Below are 19,211 nucleotides of genomic sequence, written 5' to 3'. Positions count from 1 at the left end.
AACATGCCCCAGGGCCTATCACCGCGGAGCTCCGCCACTGGTCTTCCCAACCGATCACCTTCGACCATCGGGATTACTCGGCAAGTATCCGGCATGCAAGATGGGCTGCCTTGGTATTAGATCCAATAATTGAGGATACCACTTCACCCGAGTCCTGATGGACGGCGGCAGCAGTTTAAATCTGATATATCAGGACACAGTCCGCAAAATGGGGATAGACCGAACAAAAAATTGCCGCAGCAATGCTACCTTTAAAGGAGTAACGCCAGGCCCGGAGCCTCACTGCAGGGACTCCCTGCTACTAGAGGTTATATTCGGCTTCCCCGATAACTTCCCAGCGAAAATTTAACTTTCCACGTCGCTCCGTTCCAAAGTGGCTATCAAGCACTACTCGGACGCGAAGCTTTCGCTCGCTTTAACGCAATACTGCATTACGCTTCCCTCAAGCTCAAGATGCCCGGTCCACGCGGCATCATTACAATAAATGGAAATATTGAGCGCTCTTTGCGCACCGAAGACGGTGCAGCCGCCTTGGCCGCCGCACACTAAACGGCCTCACCAACTCAAGCATTTGACAGGTCATTAAGACCACGGACACGGCTAGACGAGTCCGGCTCAGCTATATGTAATTAATACAGGTTTGATGGCTATACCCCTATTACAATACAAGGGGCTCAACGCACGTGCAAAAGTGGCAATAAGGCTCACCTTTACTCATTTTCAACTATATATTTTTTATTTAGTATAACTTAACTTTTGCACGGCAACTTTTCAATTAAGTTCCTCTCTTTTTCAGATGACCATCGTGCTACACCCGTCCAGGATACGGCACAACGGAGACACAGGCGTAGACGTGCAGCAGGGACCCGTTCCAAGGATTCTTTGTAGATTAAGACCCTGCGTAAACCTTTTTTACTGTCTCTTGTTGATTTACATCCCTCGGATTCTCTTTACAACTGAGAAGGATGCTGACGTCTTGGCATGTGGCCACGCCAGAATAATGCACGTACCTACACACCAGGGGCTTATTAAAAAGGGTACTGTTTAGACCCGGTTTACACCATAAAGACCGAATACCTTAGGGAGTGTTCGGCGTCGCGAGTTTGGCCTTATATGCATCAGCTCCGAATCATGTCTTTGGTCAAATGTTGGGTTTGCCCGACTCCTGTGTTTTGCTGCCTTACGTTCCGCTCTATCGGCTAAGGCGGCACCAGCAGAACTACTGCGATTGTGCCCTGGTTCATCCGGACGAGCACCTCAGTAGAGAAAGCCGAAAACTGACTGTCATGATATAGCGTGAGACTGGTCAACCACTCGATGACCTATTGAAATCTTCGGGATTTCTCCGCGTTAACGAAGAGCCGTTTCCCGGCCAGGCATGTACGCACCCCGAATCCGGACGAGTGCGGAGCCACCAGGGGCTATATAGTAGCCCCACTGTCAAACTCCTATGGCTAAGTGAAAGTGTTAAAGCATTATAGTCCGGTTGCCTAGTTCGCTGCGCTATCACCTCCTTATTAGGACCAAGACGTTGGATTAAGTGTGAATACGCGTCTTCTGCGAACACCCCCGCATTGTATGCGTGGGGCCTGAAGCCGACGACTGCAATCTTTCAGGTTATATACATGTATACATAAACGGCCGCACAGGAGGCATCACAATACTTTCGGGCAAAAGTATAAATACAGCCTTGATAAATTCAATACAATGTTGTTTTTACAATGGGAATACATGTCACTCAAACATAACATTCTTCGAGCACTAGGCCTCTATCATACGAGTGTCCTCAAGAACTTCTTCAAAATAGTGCTCGGCAGCCACTCGGCCTATGGCCGAACCCTGCACCGCGACAGTGGTGGCATCCATCTCCGCCCAGTATGTTTTGACACGGGCACAGATGATCCACGACAGACCTCATGGCGAGTCCGTACAATCTATTGAGTTCGGCCCATTCGGCAAGCTGATCAGTCAATGGAAGCGGACGCTCTGGAATGTTGAATTGCGACCAGAACAACTTGTCCAGTTCACGATCTGTTTGATCTCAGAAGTATTCGGCCGCATCGATAGCGCTCGCCGCTAAGTCCAGATATGCGTCGACCGAACTCCACAGTCGATCCAGAGGGGCATACCGTGGATCGCCGAACTTCCTCCGCAGCATAAAGGGCTTCCTAGCCACAATATCCCCGGCTTCACGCAGTTCCTCCTTCTTTGCTCTCATTGCAAAGCGGGTGTCTTTGGTCGCCATTGTGGCCTTTTCGAGGTCCGTAGCCTTCGCCCGGCTTTCTTCTTCAAAAAACTGGCAGCGGTCGGCAGTGTCTTTTAACTTCACAGCCATTTTGACCATTTTCTCTTTGCTCTCGCTATGTGCGGCCTTCTCGGCTCTCAACTCTTCGCCCGCCTTCAAAGCGGCCGCATTACTACTTCTTGCTTGCTCCTTGGCTCGGGCAAGCTCCACCCGCAGGGCCTCCACGGTGGCAGCTCCATCTGCAGTCACAACATATTAAAGATACTGGCATCACGCTGCTCTTACTGTGTGACATTCACTATAAATATCACCTACCTTGTGCCTCGTCAAGCCGCTTGTTAACAAGCTCGATGTCGGCATCCGCCGCATCTAGTTGCCGCTTTAGTTCGGCAACCCCATAAGTCCGGCTAGCCACCGGAGCTCCAGCCACCTGCACATAAAGGCGGACTGGTTATTACCTAGGATTACGATCCTCTGATCGCCGCTGTTCTCGACGACAACCAAAGTCGCAGGGGCTACTATCTACACAGGGCACACCTAAAAATGTGCGATACCATCACAAATGTATACCATTTCACGTACCTCAAAGCCCGTCAGTAGACTCATAAAGGCTTCATGCAACCCGTTTTCGGCAGATGAAATCCTTTCAATCACCGTACAAATTAATGTACGGTGCTCTTCTGAGATAGTCGCTCGCTCTAGCAGACCTTTCAGTATGTCCGACCGCATACCAGATGGTGTCGGACTCTTTTGATTGCTCTCTTCAAGAGCCGGATACTGAGGGCTTCAGGTGACCATGGGATTATCTTCTGGCCTTCCCGGATCCGGAGAAACTCTCCGTGATGACACTTCAGGGTCGCCCGCTTCTTGAGCCAGGGAGTCCGGGGGAGGCATTTTGCTCTCCATCATATCCGGAAGAAGATCCCCCGAAGATGAGCTCTGCTGAGAAGGGCTCAGATCCGAACTACAAGATAGATGCTTCGGTTATTTTCCTCGGAAGTAAGGTAGTACATCTTCACCACTAAGTACTTTTTGATTACTTACAGGTCGTTAGAGGGCTGGTCCCCGCACGGACTTTGTGTGGCAAGAGCACCCTCCGAGGCGGGACCCTCTGGTGGAGTTTTCTTCTCCTGTTTGGAAACCTTGGTTTCCGGATCATCAGAGGTAGTCCTCTTCCTCCCCCGGGGCTAGGGAATGTCAGATTCCTTCCCTTGGATATCCTCCCTCACGGAGGCGCTCGTTCCCTCGGTTGGAACAGGTAGCGGTGGAGGCCCGCTTTGGCCCTCTCTATTCCCCCCTTCATCTTCCTTTGAGGGCACCGGGCAAGGTGCTGGCTCGAGCATCTTTTCCAGCACTGGATTGTCCAAGCCTTCGGGAAGGGGAGCCGAACACCAGATCATCTTCGCCTTTGTTATCCAGTCCTGGTCAAAGAGCGATCCTTCAGAATGATGTCATGATAAAAGAAAGACAGTGTGTTCGGCTAGAGGATTACTTACTTGGGCTGTGGTGCGGTTGCTGCTCAGGCCCACGTCCTCGGAGGTGTCCGGACACTCTATTTGGGGTCCGAAGAATGAGTTGTACATCTCCTCGTGCGTCAGGCCGAGGAAATTCTGAATAGCGCGCGGCCCTTCTGGGTTGAATTCCCATAAACGAAGGGGCCGACGTTTGCAAGGCTGGACTTGACGAACCAGCATGACTTGCACTACCATAACCAAACTAAAATCTCCCTCGAAGAGATCCCGAATGTGGCTCTGCAGTATGGGCACTGATACGTCCCCAACGTATCTATAATTTTTGATTGCTCCATGCTATATTATCTACTGTTTTGGGAAATATTGGGCTTTATTATCCACTTTTATATTACTTTTGGGAGTAACCTATTAACCGGAGGCCCAGCCCAGATTTTCTGTTTTATGCCTATTTCAGTGTTTCGAAGAAAAGGAATATCAAACGGAGTCGAAACGGAACGAAATCTACTAGAGAAGTTATTTTTGGAAGGAAACCTACCAGATAGACTTGGACCCTACATCAGAAGATGAAGGAGGTGCTCACGAGGGTAGGGGCGCGCCCCCCTGCCTCGTGCCCCCCCCCTTCGGTCCACCGACGTACTCCTTTCACCCATATATACCTACATATTGTAAAACTTCCAGAACGGAGAATAGATCGGGAGTTCCGCCGCCAAAAGCCTCCGTAGCCATCGAAAACCAATCTAGACCCGTTCCGGCACCCTGCCGGAGGGGGCAATCCTTCTCCGGTGGCCATCTTCATCATCCCGATGCTCTCCATGACGAGGAGGGAGTAGTTCTCCCTCGGGGCTGAGGGTATGTACCAGTAGCTATGTGTTTGATCTCTCTCTCTCGTGTTTTTGAGGTGATATGATCTTGATGTATCGTGAGCTTTGCTATTATAGTTGGATCCTATGTTTCTCCTCCCCCTCTTCTCTCTTGTAATGGATTGAGTTTCCCCTTTGAAGTAATCTTATCGGATTGAGTCTTTAAAGATTTGAGAACACTTGATGTATGTCTTGCCGTGGGTATCTGTGGTGACAATGGGATACCACGTGATTCACTTGATGTATGTTTTGGTGATCAACTTGCGGGTTCCGCCCATGAACCTATGCATAGGGGTTGGCACACGTTTTCGTCGTGATTCTCCGGTAGAAACTTTGGGGCACTCTTTGAGGTCCTTTGTGTTGGTTGAATAGATGAATCTGAGATTGTGTGATGCATATCGTATAATCATACCCACGGATACTTGAGGTGACATTGGAGTATCTAGGTGACATTAGGGTTTTGGTTGATTTGTGTCTTAAGGTGTTATTCTAGTACGAACTCTAGGGCTGTTTGTGACACTCATAGGAATAGCCCAATGGATTGATTGGAAAGAATAACTTTGAGGTGGTTTCATACCCTACCATAATCTCTTCGTTTGTTCTCCGCTATTAGTGACTTTGGAGTGACTCTTTGTTGCATGTTGAGGGATAGTTATGTGATCCAATTATGTTATTATTGTTGAGAGGACTTGCACTAGTGAAAGTATGAACCCTAGGCCTTGTTTCCTAGCATTGCAATACCGTTTACGCTCACTTTTACCATTAGTTACCTTGCTGTTTTTATATTTACAGATTACAAATACCTTTATCTACCATCCATATACCACTTGTATCACCATCTCTTCGCCGAACTAGTGCACCAATTTACCATTGTATTGGGTGTGTTGGGGACACAAGAGACTCTTTGTTATTTGGTTGCAGGGTTGCTTGAGAGAGACCATCTTCATCCTACGCCTCCTACGGATTGATAAACCTTAGGTCATCCACTTGAGGGAAATTTGCTATTTTCCTACAAACCTCTGCACTTGGAGGCCCAACAACGTCTACCAGAAGAAGGTTGTGTAGTAGACATCAAGCTCTTTTATGGCGCCGTTGCCGGGGAGGTGAGTGCTTGAAGGTATATCTTTAGATCTTGCAATCGAGTCTTTCAGTTTCTTGTTTTATCACTAGTTTAGTTTATAAAATAAAATTACAAAAAAATGGAATTAAGGTTTCCTCATATGCTTCATCTTTTTAATGTCTTTCGTGAGAATAAGGATTTCGATAATTGTGCTCAAGTGCTAGAAGAAGAATGCATTAGAATGTTTGGCACTAAATATTTGAATGATGAGCATGATTGCAATGTTGTTAGTATGAATTCCTTGAATATTTATGATGCTAATGATATGCAAAGCCACAAGCTTGGGGAAGCTATGTTTGATGAAGATGGTATTTTTTGTCCACCAAGTTTTGATGAGCAAATTTATTATGATGAAAGCATGACTCCTATCTATGATGATTATTGTGATGACACTTATGCTTTAAAGAATAATAATAATAAAGAACCTTGTCATCTTGATCTTAATTTTCAATCACATGATAGTTATTTTGTTGAGTTTGCTCCCACTACTATTCATGAGAAGAATTTTTCTTATGTGGAGAGTAGTAAAATTTCTATGCTTGTAGATCATGAAAAGAATTCTTTAGGTGCTGGTTATATTTTTGAATTCATTCATGATGCTACTGAAAATTATTATGAGGGAGGAACATATGCTTGTAGGAATTGCAATAATATCAAGTTTCCTCTCTATGTGCTTAAAGCTTTGAAGTTATGCTTGTTTTACCCTCCTATGCTAGTTGATTATTGTTCCCACAAGTTGTTTGCTCACAAAATCCCTATGCATAGGAAGTGGGTTATACTTAAATGTGTTAGTCATATTCTTCATGATGCTCTCTTTATGTTACAATTCTTATCCTTTATGTGAGCATCATTGAAATCATCAAGCCTAGCTAGGGGCGTTAAACGATAGCGCTTGTTGGGAGGCAACCCAATTGTATTTCTGTTCCTTGCTTTTTGCTCCTGTTTAGTAATAAATAATTCATCTAGACTCTGTTTAGATGTGTTTTTATGCTTTTAATTATTGTTTGTGCCCAGTAGAACCTTTGGGAAGACTTGGGGAAAGTCTTGTTGATCATGCTGTAAAAAACAGAAACTTTAGCGCACACGAGAATTGCTGCCATTTTTATTTGGAGAGTGCTATTTAGTTAATTATTGTTGCAGATGATTAATAGATAAATTCCTCATGTCCAGCAATTTATTTGAGAATTTTATGAGTTCCATAAGTATACGTTTGATTCAGAGTACTACAGACTGTTCTGTTTTTGACAGATTCTGTTTTTCATGTGTTGTTTACTTATTTTGATGAATATATGGCTAGTAAAATAGTTTATAAACCATGGATAAGTTGGAATACAGTAGGTTTAACACCAATATAATTAAATAATGAGTTCATTACAGTACCTTGAAGTAGTGTTTTGTTTTCTTTCGCTAACGGATCTTATGAGTTTTCTGTTAAGTTTTGTGTTGTGAAGTTTTCAAGTTTTGGGTAAGGATTCGATGGACTATGGAATAAAGAGTGGCAAGAGCCTAAGCTTGGGGATTCCCAAGGCACCCCAAGGTAATATTCAAGGACAACCAAGAGCCTAAGCTTGGGGATGCCCCGGAAGGCATCCCCTCTTTCGTTTTCTTTCATCGGTAACTTTACTTGGAGCTATATTTTTATTCCCCACATGATATGTGTTTTACTTGGAGCGTCAATTTATTTTGTTAGAATTTGCTTTCTGTTATTTAGAACAATGTTTTGCATCTTTTATTTCAATAAAAGTGGCATTGATAGCCTTTACTAAGCCTATTTTAGAAGAACATATGTTGCTGTTTGAAAACAGAAAGTTTACCGCTGTTGCAATAATTCCCTAAAAAATTCAGAATGTGATAAAATGTTGAAACCTTTTGCACATTAAGCTCTGATAAATTTACTACAGTGGGAATTTTCTTTCATAATTTTTGGAGCTAGGTAAGTATGGATGTTGCAGCATTCTTTACAGACTATCCTGTTTAGGCAGATTGCTGTTATGTTTGCATTGTTTGCATATGTTTGCTTCTTTAATGATTCTATTTGAGGATAGGACTATTAAATATGCAGAGGCATTTAGTATGAAATTTTGAATAATAATTTTAGTGATTTTCTACAGTAGAGTACGATAAGGTTTTTGCAATGGTTTATACTAACTTATCTCACGAGTCCTTGTTGAGTTTTGTGTGGATGAAGCTTTTGAGATTTAGGGAGACCGTGATATGAGAGGAATTAAGGAGACACAAAAGCTCAATCTTGGGGATGCCCAAGTCACCCCAAGATAATATTTCAAGAATTCTCAAGCGTCTAAGCTTGGGGATGCCCCGGTTGGCATCCCACCTTTCTTCTTCAACAACTATCGGTTAGTATCGGTTGATCCTAAGTTTTTTGTTTCTTCACATAATGTTTGCCATTCTTAGAATGTCATTTTATTTTGCTTTTCTTGATGTTTGAATAGAATACCAAGATCTGAAATTATTAAATGTTAGAGAGTCTTCACATAGTTGCATAATTATTCGACTACTCATTAATCTTCACTTATATCTTTCGGAGTAGTTTGTCATTTGCTCTAGTGCTTCACTTATATCTTTTAGAGAATGGTGGTAGTTTTATTTTGAAGAAATAGATGAACTCTCATGCTTCACTTAGATTATTTTGAGAGTCTTAATAGCATGGTAATTTGCTTAAAATTCTAATATGCTAGGTATTCAAGAATAATAAAACTTTCTTATGAGTGTGTTGAATACTAAGAGAAGTTTGATGCTTGATGATTGTTTTGAGATATGGGGGTAATAATATCAAAGTCGTCCTAGTTGAGTAGTGGTGAATTTGAGAAATACTTGTGTTGAAGTTTGCAAGTCCCGTAGCATGCACGTATGGTAAACATTGTGTAACAAATTTGAAACATGAGGTGTTATTTGATTGTCCTCCTTATGAGTGGCGGTCGGGGACGAGCGATGGTCTTTTCCTACCAATCTATCCCCCTAGGAGCATGCGTGTAGTACCGAGGTTTTTGATGACTTATAGATTTTTGCAATAAGTATGTGAGTTCTTTATGAGTAATGTTGAGTCCATGGATTATACGCATTCTCACCCTTCCATCCTTGCTAGCCTCTTCGGTACCGTGCATTGGCCTTTCTCACATTGAGAGTTGGCGCAAACTTCGCCGGTGCATCCAAACCCCGTGATATGATACGCTCTTTCACACATAAACCTCCTTATATCTTCCTCAAAACAGCCACCATACCTACCTATTATGGCATTTCCATAGCCATTCCGAGATATATTGCCATGCAACTTTCCACCATCCAGTTTATCATGACACATTCATCATTGTCATATTGCTTAGCATGATCATGTAGTTGACATAGTATTTGTGGCAAAGCCACCGTTCATAATTTTTTTCATACTTGTCACTCTTGATTCATTGCATATCCCGGTACAACGCCGGAGGCATCCATATAGAGTCATACTTTTTTCTAGTATCGAGTTGTAATCATTGAGTTGTAAATAAATAGAAGTGTGATGGTCATCATTCAATAGAGCATTGTCCCAAAAAAAGAGAAAGGCCAAAGAAAAAAAGGGCCCAAAAAAAGAGAAAGGCCAAAGAAAAAAGGGCCCAAAAAAGGAAAATAAATAAAAAGGGGCAATGCTACTATCCTTTTTCCCACAATTGTGCTTCAAAATCTTCATGATAGAGAGTCTCGTGTTTTGTCACTTTCATATACTAGTGGGAATTTTTCATTATAGAACTTGGCTTGTATATTCCAACAATGGGCCTCCTCAAGTGCCCTAGGTCTTTATGAGCAAGGAAGTTGGATGCACACCCACTTAGTTTCTTTTGTTGAGCTTTCATACATTTATAGCTCTAGTGCATCCGTTGCATGGCAATCCCTACTCCTTGCATTAACATCAATCGATGGGCATCTCCATAGCCCATTGATTAGCCTCGTTGATGTGAGACTTTCTCCTTTTTTGTCTGCTCCACATAGCCCCCCTCATTATATTTTATTCCACCCATAGTGCTATATCCATGGCTCGTGCTCATGTATTGCGTGAAGGTTTATAAGTTTGAGATTATTAAAGTATGAAACAATTGCTTGGCTTGTCATCGAGGTTGTGCATGATGAGAGCATTCTTGTGTGACAAAAATGGAGCATGACTAAACTATATGATTTTGTAGGGATGAACTTTCTTTGGCCATGTTATTTTGAGAAGACATAATTGCTTAGTTAGTATGCTTGAAGTATTATTATTTTTATGTCAAAATGAACTTTTGTCTTGAATCTTTCGGATCTGAATATTCATATCACAAGTAGGAAGAATTACATTGAAATTATGCCAACTAGCATTCCACATCAAAAATTATCTTTTTTATCATTTACCTACTCGAGGACGAGCAGGAATTAAGCTTGGGGATGCTGATACGTCTCCAACGTATCTATAATTTTTGATTGCTCCATGCTATATTATCTACTATTTTAGGCAATATTGGGCTTTATTATCCACTTTTATATTACTTTTGGCACTAACCTACTAACCGGAGGCCCAGCCCAGATTTGCTGTTTTATGCCTATTTCAGTGTTTAGAAGAAAAGGAATATCAAACGGAGTCGAAACGGAACGAAATCAACTGGAGAAGTCATTTTTGGAAGGAAACCTACCGGATAGACTTGGACCCTACGTCAGAAGATGAAGGAGGTGCTCACGAGGGTAGGGGCGCGCCCCGTGCCTCGTGCCCCCCCCCCCCCTTCGGTCCACCGACGTACTCCTTTCACCCATATATACCTACGTATCGTAAAACTTCCAGAACAGAGAATAGATCGGGAGTTCCGCCGCCAGAAGCCTCCGTAGCCACCGAAAACCAATCTAGACCCGTTCTGGCACCCTACCGGAGGGGGCAATCCTTCTCCGATGGCCATCTTCATCATCCCGGTGCTCTCCATGATGAGGAGAGAGTAGTTCTCCCTCGGGGCTGAGGGTATGTACCAGTAGCTATGTGTTTGATCTCTCTTTCTCTCTCGTGTTTTTGAGGTGATACGATCTTGATGTATCGCGAGCTTTGCTATTATAGTTGGATCCTATGTTTCTCCTCCCCCTCTTCTCTTTTGTAATGGATTGAGTTTCCCCTTTGAAGTAATCTTATCAGATTGAGTCTTTAAAGATTTGAGAACACTTGATGTATGTCTTGCCGTGGGTATCTGTGGTGACAATGGGATACCACGTGATTCACTTGATGTATGTTTTGGTGATCAACTTGCAGGTTCCGCCCATGAACCTATGCATAGGGGTTGGCACACGTTTTCGTTGTGATTCTCCGTTAGAAACTTTGGGGCACTCTTTGAGGTCCTTTGTGTTGGTTGAATAGATGAATCTGAGATTGTGTGACGCATATCGTATGATCATACCCACGGATACTTGAGGTGACATTGGAGTATCTAGGTGACATTAGGGTTTTGGTTGATTTGTGTCTTAAGGTGTTATTCTAGTATGAACTCTAGGGCTATTTGTGACACTTATAGGAATAGCCCAACGGATTGATTGGAAAGAATAACTTTGAGGTGGTTTCGTACCCTACCATAATCTCTTCGTTTGTTCTCCGCTATTAGTGACTTTGGAGTGACTCTTTGTTGCATATTGAGGGATAGTTATGTGATCCAATTATGTTATTATTGTTGAGAGGACTTGCACTAGTGAAAGTATGAACCCTAGGCCTTGTTTCCTAGCATTGCAATACCGTTTACGCTCACTTTTACCATTAGTTACCTTGCTGTTTTTATATTTTCAGATTACAAATACCTTTATCTACCATCCATATACCACTTGTATCACCATCTCTTCACCGAACTAGTGCACCTATACAATTTACCATTGTATTGGGTGTGTTGGGGACACAAGAGACTCTTTGTTATTTGGTTGCAGGGTTGCTTGAGAGAGACCATCTTCATCCTACGCCTCCTACGGATTGATAAACCTTAGGTCATCCACTTGAGGGAAATTTGCTACTGTCCTACAAACCTCTGCACTTGGAGGCCCAACAACGTCTACAAGAAGAAGGTTGTGTAGTAGACATCAGGCACATCCTTGGCTGGACCCCAGCTCAGCCCCCTGCTGATCCATGACATTAGTTGTGGTGGAGGGCCCGAGCGAAAGGCGGGGGAAGCTACCCACTTGGCACTTCTGGGAGCGGTGATGTAGAACCACTCCCGTTGCCATAATCCGGACACCTCTGGAAAGGAACCTTTTGGCCACGGAGCTCCGGCAATCTTGCTTATTAATGCACCCCCGCACGCTGCATACTGCCCTTCGACCGTCTTCGGCTTCACATCAAAGTTCTTGAGCCACAGGCCGAAGTGAGGGGTAATGCGGAGGAAGGCCTCACATATGACAATAAATGTCGAGATGTGGAGAAAGGAATCCGGGGCTAGATCGTGGAAATCAAGCCCGTAATAGAACATCAAACCCCTTACGAAGGGATCCAGAGTGAGGCCTAGTCCTCGGAGGAAGTGGGAGATGAACACGACGTCTTCATAGGGTTCAGGAGTAGGGACGACCTGCCCTCGGGCGGGCAGCCGATGTGAGACTTCGGCGGTCAGGTATCTTGCCTCCCTCAACTTCTTGATATCCTCATCCATGACGGAGGAGGGTATCCACCGGCCCTAGAGGCTGGATCCGGACATGATTGAAGGTCCGAAGCACCTGACCTAGGCTTTGGGTGTTAGAACTCGAGGCGGGGGAAGGATTCGATTGAGCACGGGAGGAAAAAAGTAAAAGCCTTGACCCTTTATAAAGAGGGTGAATATCAAGCGTCCTCCTCATGGCCGTTTGGGACTTGCCTAAAATCTAGGAGTCCTAGGCGTGGTTGGGTTACCCACGACCGTATTGATGAGAATCCCGTAATAAGCGGGACACGATCTCTGCTTTGACAAGACGTGTCAAGAAACTGCCTCGCGTTATGTGCGGGGCTAGTTAAAGAAAAACGGTTCGAATAATCACCGAGCCATGGCATGATGTCATGTTGCCAAAACGTATCAGCAGATTAGATTTGTGGAAATATTATTCTCTCTATGGTGGTATGTCGAACTTATTTTGCAGGGACGGACACTATCCTTGTATTCAAATTCTTCTGTGGTGTATTCAGAGGAGGAACCCACCTTGCAATGCCGAAGACAATACTGCGCACCGGACTCATCGTCATTGAAGCCTGGTTCAGGGGCTACTGAGGGAGTCCTGGATTAGGGGGTCTCCGGACAGCCGGACTATATCCTTTGGCCGGACTGTTGGACTATGAAGATACAAGATTGAAGACTTCGTCTCGTGTCCGGATAGGACTCTACTTGGCGTGGAAGGCAAGCTAGGCCATACGGATATGTATATCTCCTCCTTTGTAACCGACCTTGTGTAACCCTACCCCCCTCCGATGTCTATATAAACCGAAGGGTTTTAGTCCGTAGGACAACATACAATCATACCATAGGCTAGCTTCTAGGGTTTAGCCTCTCCGATCTCGTGGTAGATCAACTCTTGTAATACTCATATCATCAAGAATAAATCAAGCAGGACGTTGGGTTTTACCTCCATCAAGAGGGCCCGAACCTGGGTAAAACATCGTGTTCCCTGCCTCCTGTTACCATCCGCCTTAGACGCACAGTTCGGGACCCCCTACCCGAGATCCGCCGGTTTTGACACCGACAGCAAGTCATAGATCTGGGCTTGGAGGTGCTCGATTTTCTCATGAAGCTTGAAGATGGTCTCCCCAATGTCCTTGATGTCTAGCTTGTGGTTGTTGGTGAACTCCGTGATCATAATGTGATTGGAATCGAGTCCACAATCCACCATCTCCTGACACTTGAAAACTTATTGCTCCAATGCCTCGAGCCTTGCCTCCGTGCTTCCGGTCATCCTTGGTCCCTCAACATCGCGGATGTGCAACAACCCCTCACGCATCTCAATGGTTTGAGGGTGTTGCAGCACCTCCGTGTGGTAGGGGTTGATGACCTTCTCGAAGAACTGGTCCTTGGGGGCGCTTGAAGACGACCTGACATCCTGGATCTGTCAGAAAAACAGCTCGAAACAAAGATAGGAGATTTTTGCGTGATACGGGAGTCAAAACCCCCGGGAGATTATATAATGAATTTTTACCGACCAAAATACGTATTGTGTAAGAAAACGGAGTCCAGAAAGCGCACGAGGTGCCCACGAGGTAGGGGGCGCGCCCAGTAGGGTAGGGCGTGCCCTCCACCCTCGTGGAGCCCTCATGTCCTTCCCGGACTACTTCCTATTTTTCTATTTTTCTAAATATTCCAAAATAGAGAAATATTGCCTTAAAACTGTTTTGGAGTAGGTTTACTTACCGTACCACATACCTATTCCTTTTCGGAGTCTTAAACGTTCCGGAAAGTGTCCCTTATGTATTCCTCCGGGGTTACGGTTTCAATAACATTGGTTTCAACATTTATGGGATTACCTGAGATATAATGTTTGATTCTTTGACCGTTCACCACCTTCGGATTTGTGCCTTCAAAGTTGTTGATTTTTATGGCACCGGAACGATAGACCTCCTCGATAACGTAAGGACCTTCCCATTAAGAGAGAAGTTTTCCTGCAAAAAACCTCAAACGAGAGTTGTATAGCAATACATAATCACCTACATTAAACTCACGCTTTTGTATCCTTTTATCGTGCCATCTTTTAACTTTTTCTTTAAACAACTTGGCATTTTCGTAGGCTTGGGTTCTCCATTCATCGAGTGAGCTAATATCAAATAACTGGTTTTCCCCGAAGAGGAAGGGATGATGCAGCAAAGTAGCGTAAGTATTTCCCTTAGTTTTTGAGAACCAAGGTATCAATCCAGTAGGAGGCTATGCGCCAGTCCCTCGTACCTGCACAAAACAAATAAACCCTCTCAACCAACGTGATAAGGGGTTGTCAATCCCTACACGGCCACTTACGAGAGTGAGATCTGATAGATCTGATAAGATAATATTTTTGGTATTTTTATGATAAAGATGCAAGGTAAAATAAAAGCAAAGTAGAAAGCAAAGGAAATAACTAAGTATTGGAAGATTAGTATGATGAAGATAGACCCGGGGGCCATAGGTTTCACTAGCGGCTTCTCTCAAGAGCATAGGTATTCTACGGTGGGTGAACGAATTACTGTTGAGCAATTGACAGAATTGAGCATAGTTATGAGAATATCTAGGTATGATCATGTATATAGGTATCACGTCCGAGACAAGTAGACTGACTCCTGCCTGCATCTACTACTATTACTCCACTCATCGACCGCTATGCAGCATGCATCTAGAGTATTAAGTTAATGAAAACAGAGTAACGCCTTAAGCAAGATGACATGATGTAGAGGGATAAACTCATGCAATATGATGAAAACCCCATCTTGTTATCCTCGATGGCAACAATACAATACGTGCCTTGCTGCCCCTACTGTCACTGGGAAAGGACACCGCAAGATAGAACCCAAAGCTAAGGACTTCTCCCATTGCAAGAAAGATCAATCTAGTAGGCCAAAACAAACTGATAATTCGAAGAGACTTGCAAAGATAACCAATCATACATAGAAGAATCCAGAGAAGATTCAAATATTATTCATAGATAGACTTGATCATAAACCCACAATTCATCAGTCTCAACAAATACACCGCAAAAAGAAGATTACATCGAATAGTTCTCCACAAGAGAGGGGGAGAACATTGTATTGAGATCCAAAAAGAGAGAACAAGCCATCTAGCTAATAACTATGGACCCATAGGTCTGAGGTAAACTACTCACACTTCATCGAACGGGCTATGGTGATGATGTAGAAGCCCTCCGTGATTGATGCCCCCTCCGGCGGAGCTCCGGAACAGGCCCCAACATGGGATCTCATGGATACAGAAAGTTGCGATGGTGGAATTAGGGTTTTGGCTCCGTATCTGATCGTTTGGGGGTACGTAGGTATATATATAGGAGGAAGGAGTACGTCGGTGGAGCAACAGGGGGCCCACGAGGGTGGAGGGCACACCTGGGGGGGTAGGGGCGCCCCCTACCTCGTGGCCTCCTCTTTTGTGTCTTGACATAGGGTCCAAGTTGGGTCTTGTTCGTTGAGAAAATCACGTTCCCAAAGGTTTCATTCCGTTTGGACTCCGTTTGATATTCCTTTTCTTCGAAACCCTAAAATAGGCAAAAACAACAATTTTGGGCTGGGCCTCCGGTTAATAGGTTAGTCCCAAAAATAATATAAAAGTGTATAATAAAGCCCAATAATGTCCAAAACAGTAGATAATATAGCATGGAGCAATCAAAAATTATAGATACGTTGGAGACGTATCAAGCATCCCCAAGCTTAATTCCTGCTCGTCCTTGAGTAGGTAAATGATAAAAACAGAATTTTTGATGCGGAGTGCTACTTGGCATAATGTTAATGTAATTCTTCTTAATTGTCGTATGAATATTCAGATCTGAAAGATTCAAGATAAAAGTTTAATATTGACATAAAAATAATAATACTTCAAGCATACTAACAAAGCAATCATGTCTTCTCAAAATAACATGGCCAAAGAAAGTTATCCCTACAAAATCATATAGTCTGGCTATGCTCCATCTTCACCACACAAAATATTTAAATCATGCACAACCCCGATGACAACCCAAGCAATTGTTTCATACTTTTGGTGTTCTCATACTTTTTCAATCTTCACGCAATACATGAGCGTGAGCCATGGATATAGCACTATAAGTGGAATAGAATGGTGGTTGTGGGGAAGACAAAAAGGGAGAAGATAGTCTCACATCAACTAGGTGTATCAACGGGCTATGGAGATGCCCATCAATAGATATCAATGTGAGTGAGTAGGGATTGCCATGCAACGGATGCACTAGAGCTATAAGTATATGGAAGCTCAACAAAAGAAACTAAGTGGGTGTGCATCCAACTTGCTTGCTCATGAAGACCTAGGGCATTTTGAGGAAGCCCATCATTGGAATATACAAGCCAAGTTCTATAATGAAAAATTCCCACTAGTATATGAAAGTAATAACATAGGAGACTCTCTATCATGAATATCATGGTGCTACTTTGAAGCACAAGTGTGGTAAAAGGATAGTAACATTGTCCCTTCTCTCTTTTTCTCTCATTTTTTTATTTGGGCCTTTTCTCTTTTTTATGGCCTCTTTTCTTTTTTCTTTTTTTTCGTCCGGAGTCTCATCCCGACTTGTGGGGGAATCATAGTCTCCATCATCCTTTCCTCACTGGCACAATGCTCTAATAATGATGATCATCACACTTTTGTTTTTCTTACAACTCAACAGTTACAACTCGATACTTAGAACAAAATATGACTCTATATGAATGCCTCCGGCGGAGTATCGGGATATGCAATAAATCAAGAGTGACACGTATGAAAGAATTATGAATGGTGCCTTTGCCACAAATACGATGTCAACTACATGATCATGCTAAGCAATATGACAATGATGGAGTGTGTCATAATAAACGGAATGGTGGAAAGTTGCATGGAAATATATCTCGGAATGGCTATGGAAATGCCATAATAGGTAGGTACGGTGGCTGTTTTGAGGAAGGTATATGGTGGGTGTATGATACCGGCGAAAGGTGCGCGGTATTAGATAGGCTAGCAAAGGTGGAAGGGTGAGAAAAGTGTGTATAATCCATGGACTCAACATTAGTCATAAAGAACTCATATACTTATTGCAAAAATCTACAAGTTATCAAAGCAAAGTATTACGCGCATGCTCCTAGGGGGATAGATTTGTAGGAAAAGACCATCGCTCGTCCCCGACCGCCACTCATAAGGAATACAATCAGAAAATAAATCATGCTCCGACTTCATCACATAACGGTTCACCATACGTGCATGCTACGGGAATCACAAAATATAACACAAGTATTTATCAAATTCACAACTACTCAACTAGCATAACTTTAATATCACCATCTTCATATCTCAAAACAATTATCAAGTATCAAACTTCTCATAGCATTCAACACACTCATAAGAAAATTCTTTTATTATTCTTGAATACCAAGCATATTGGGATTATTTAAGTAAATTACCATGCTATTTAGGACTCTCAAAATAATCTAAGTGAAGCATGAGAGATCAATAGTTTCTATAAAACAAATCCACCACCGTGCTCTAAAAAGATATAAGTGAAGTACTAGAGCAAAACTATATAACTCAAATGATATAAGCGAAGCACATAGAGTATTCTAACAAATTCCAAATCATGTATGGCTCTCTCAAAAGGTGTGTACAGCAAGTATGATTGTGGTAAAATAAAAAATAAAGACTCAAATCATACAAGACGCTCCAAGCAAAACACATATCATGTGGTGAATAAAAATATAGCTCCAAGTAAAGTTACCGATAGAAGTAGATGAAAAGAGGGGATGCCTTCCGGGGCATCCCCAAGCTTTGGCTTTTAGATGTCCTTAGATTATCTTGGGGGTGCCATTGGAATCCCCAATCTTAGGATCTTGCGACTCCTTGTTGCATAATCCATCAAATCTTTACCCAAAACTTGAAAACTTCACAACACAAAACTTAAAGTAGAAAATCTCGTGAGCTCCGTTAGCAAAAGAAAATAAAAGACCACTTCAAGGTACTGTAATGAACTAATTATTTATTTATATTGGTGTTAAACCTACTGTATTCCAACTTCTCTATGGTTTATAAACTATTTTACTAGCCATAGATTCATCAAAATAAGCAAACAACACACGAAAAACAGAATCTGTCAAAAACAGAACAGTCTGTAGTAATCTGTAGCTAGCGCAAGATCTGGAACCCCAAAAATTCTAAAATAAATTTCTGGACGTGAGGAATTTATATATTAGTCATCTTCAAAAAGAATTAACTAAATATCACTTTCCAAATAAAAATGGCAGCAGTTCTCGTGAGCGCTAAAGTTTCTATTTTTTACAGAAAGATTAACAAGACTTTCCTCAAGTCTTCCCAACGGTTCTACTTGGAAAAAACACTAATTAAACACAAAAACACAACCAAAACAGAGGCTAGATAAATTATTTATTACTAAGCAGGAGCAAAAAGCAAGGAATAAAAATAAAATTGGGTTGCCTCCCAACAAGCGCTATCGTTTAACACCCCTAGCTAGGCATAATATTTCAATGATGCTCACATGAAAGACAAGAATTGAAGCACAAAGAGAGCATCATAAAACACGTGAAAAACACATCTAAGTCTAACATACTTCCTATGCATAGGCATCTTATAGGCAAACAAATTATCAAGGCAAGCAAAAACTAGCATATGCAAGGAAGCGGAAAGAAACAATAGCAATCTCAACATAATGAGAGATAATTTAGTGACATGAAAATTTCTACCACCATATTTTCCTATCTCATAATAATTACAAGTAGGATCATGAGAAAATTCAACAAAATAGCTATCACATAAAATATTTTCAACATGATCTACATGCATGCAAAGTTGACACTCTTCCAAAATAGTGGGATTAACATTAACTAAAGTCATGACCTCTCC

The sequence above is a fragment of the Triticum urartu genome, chromosome 3A, assembly GCF_056163025.1.
Source record: "Triticum urartu cultivar PI428250 chromosome 3A, HENAU_Tu73, whole genome shotgun sequence".
NCBI classification, from domain to species: domain Eukaryota; kingdom Viridiplantae; phylum Streptophyta; class Magnoliopsida; order Poales; family Poaceae; genus Triticum; species Triticum urartu.
The sequence above is the reverse complement of the archived record's forward strand: the minus strand, read 5'-3'. Positions refer to the sequence as shown.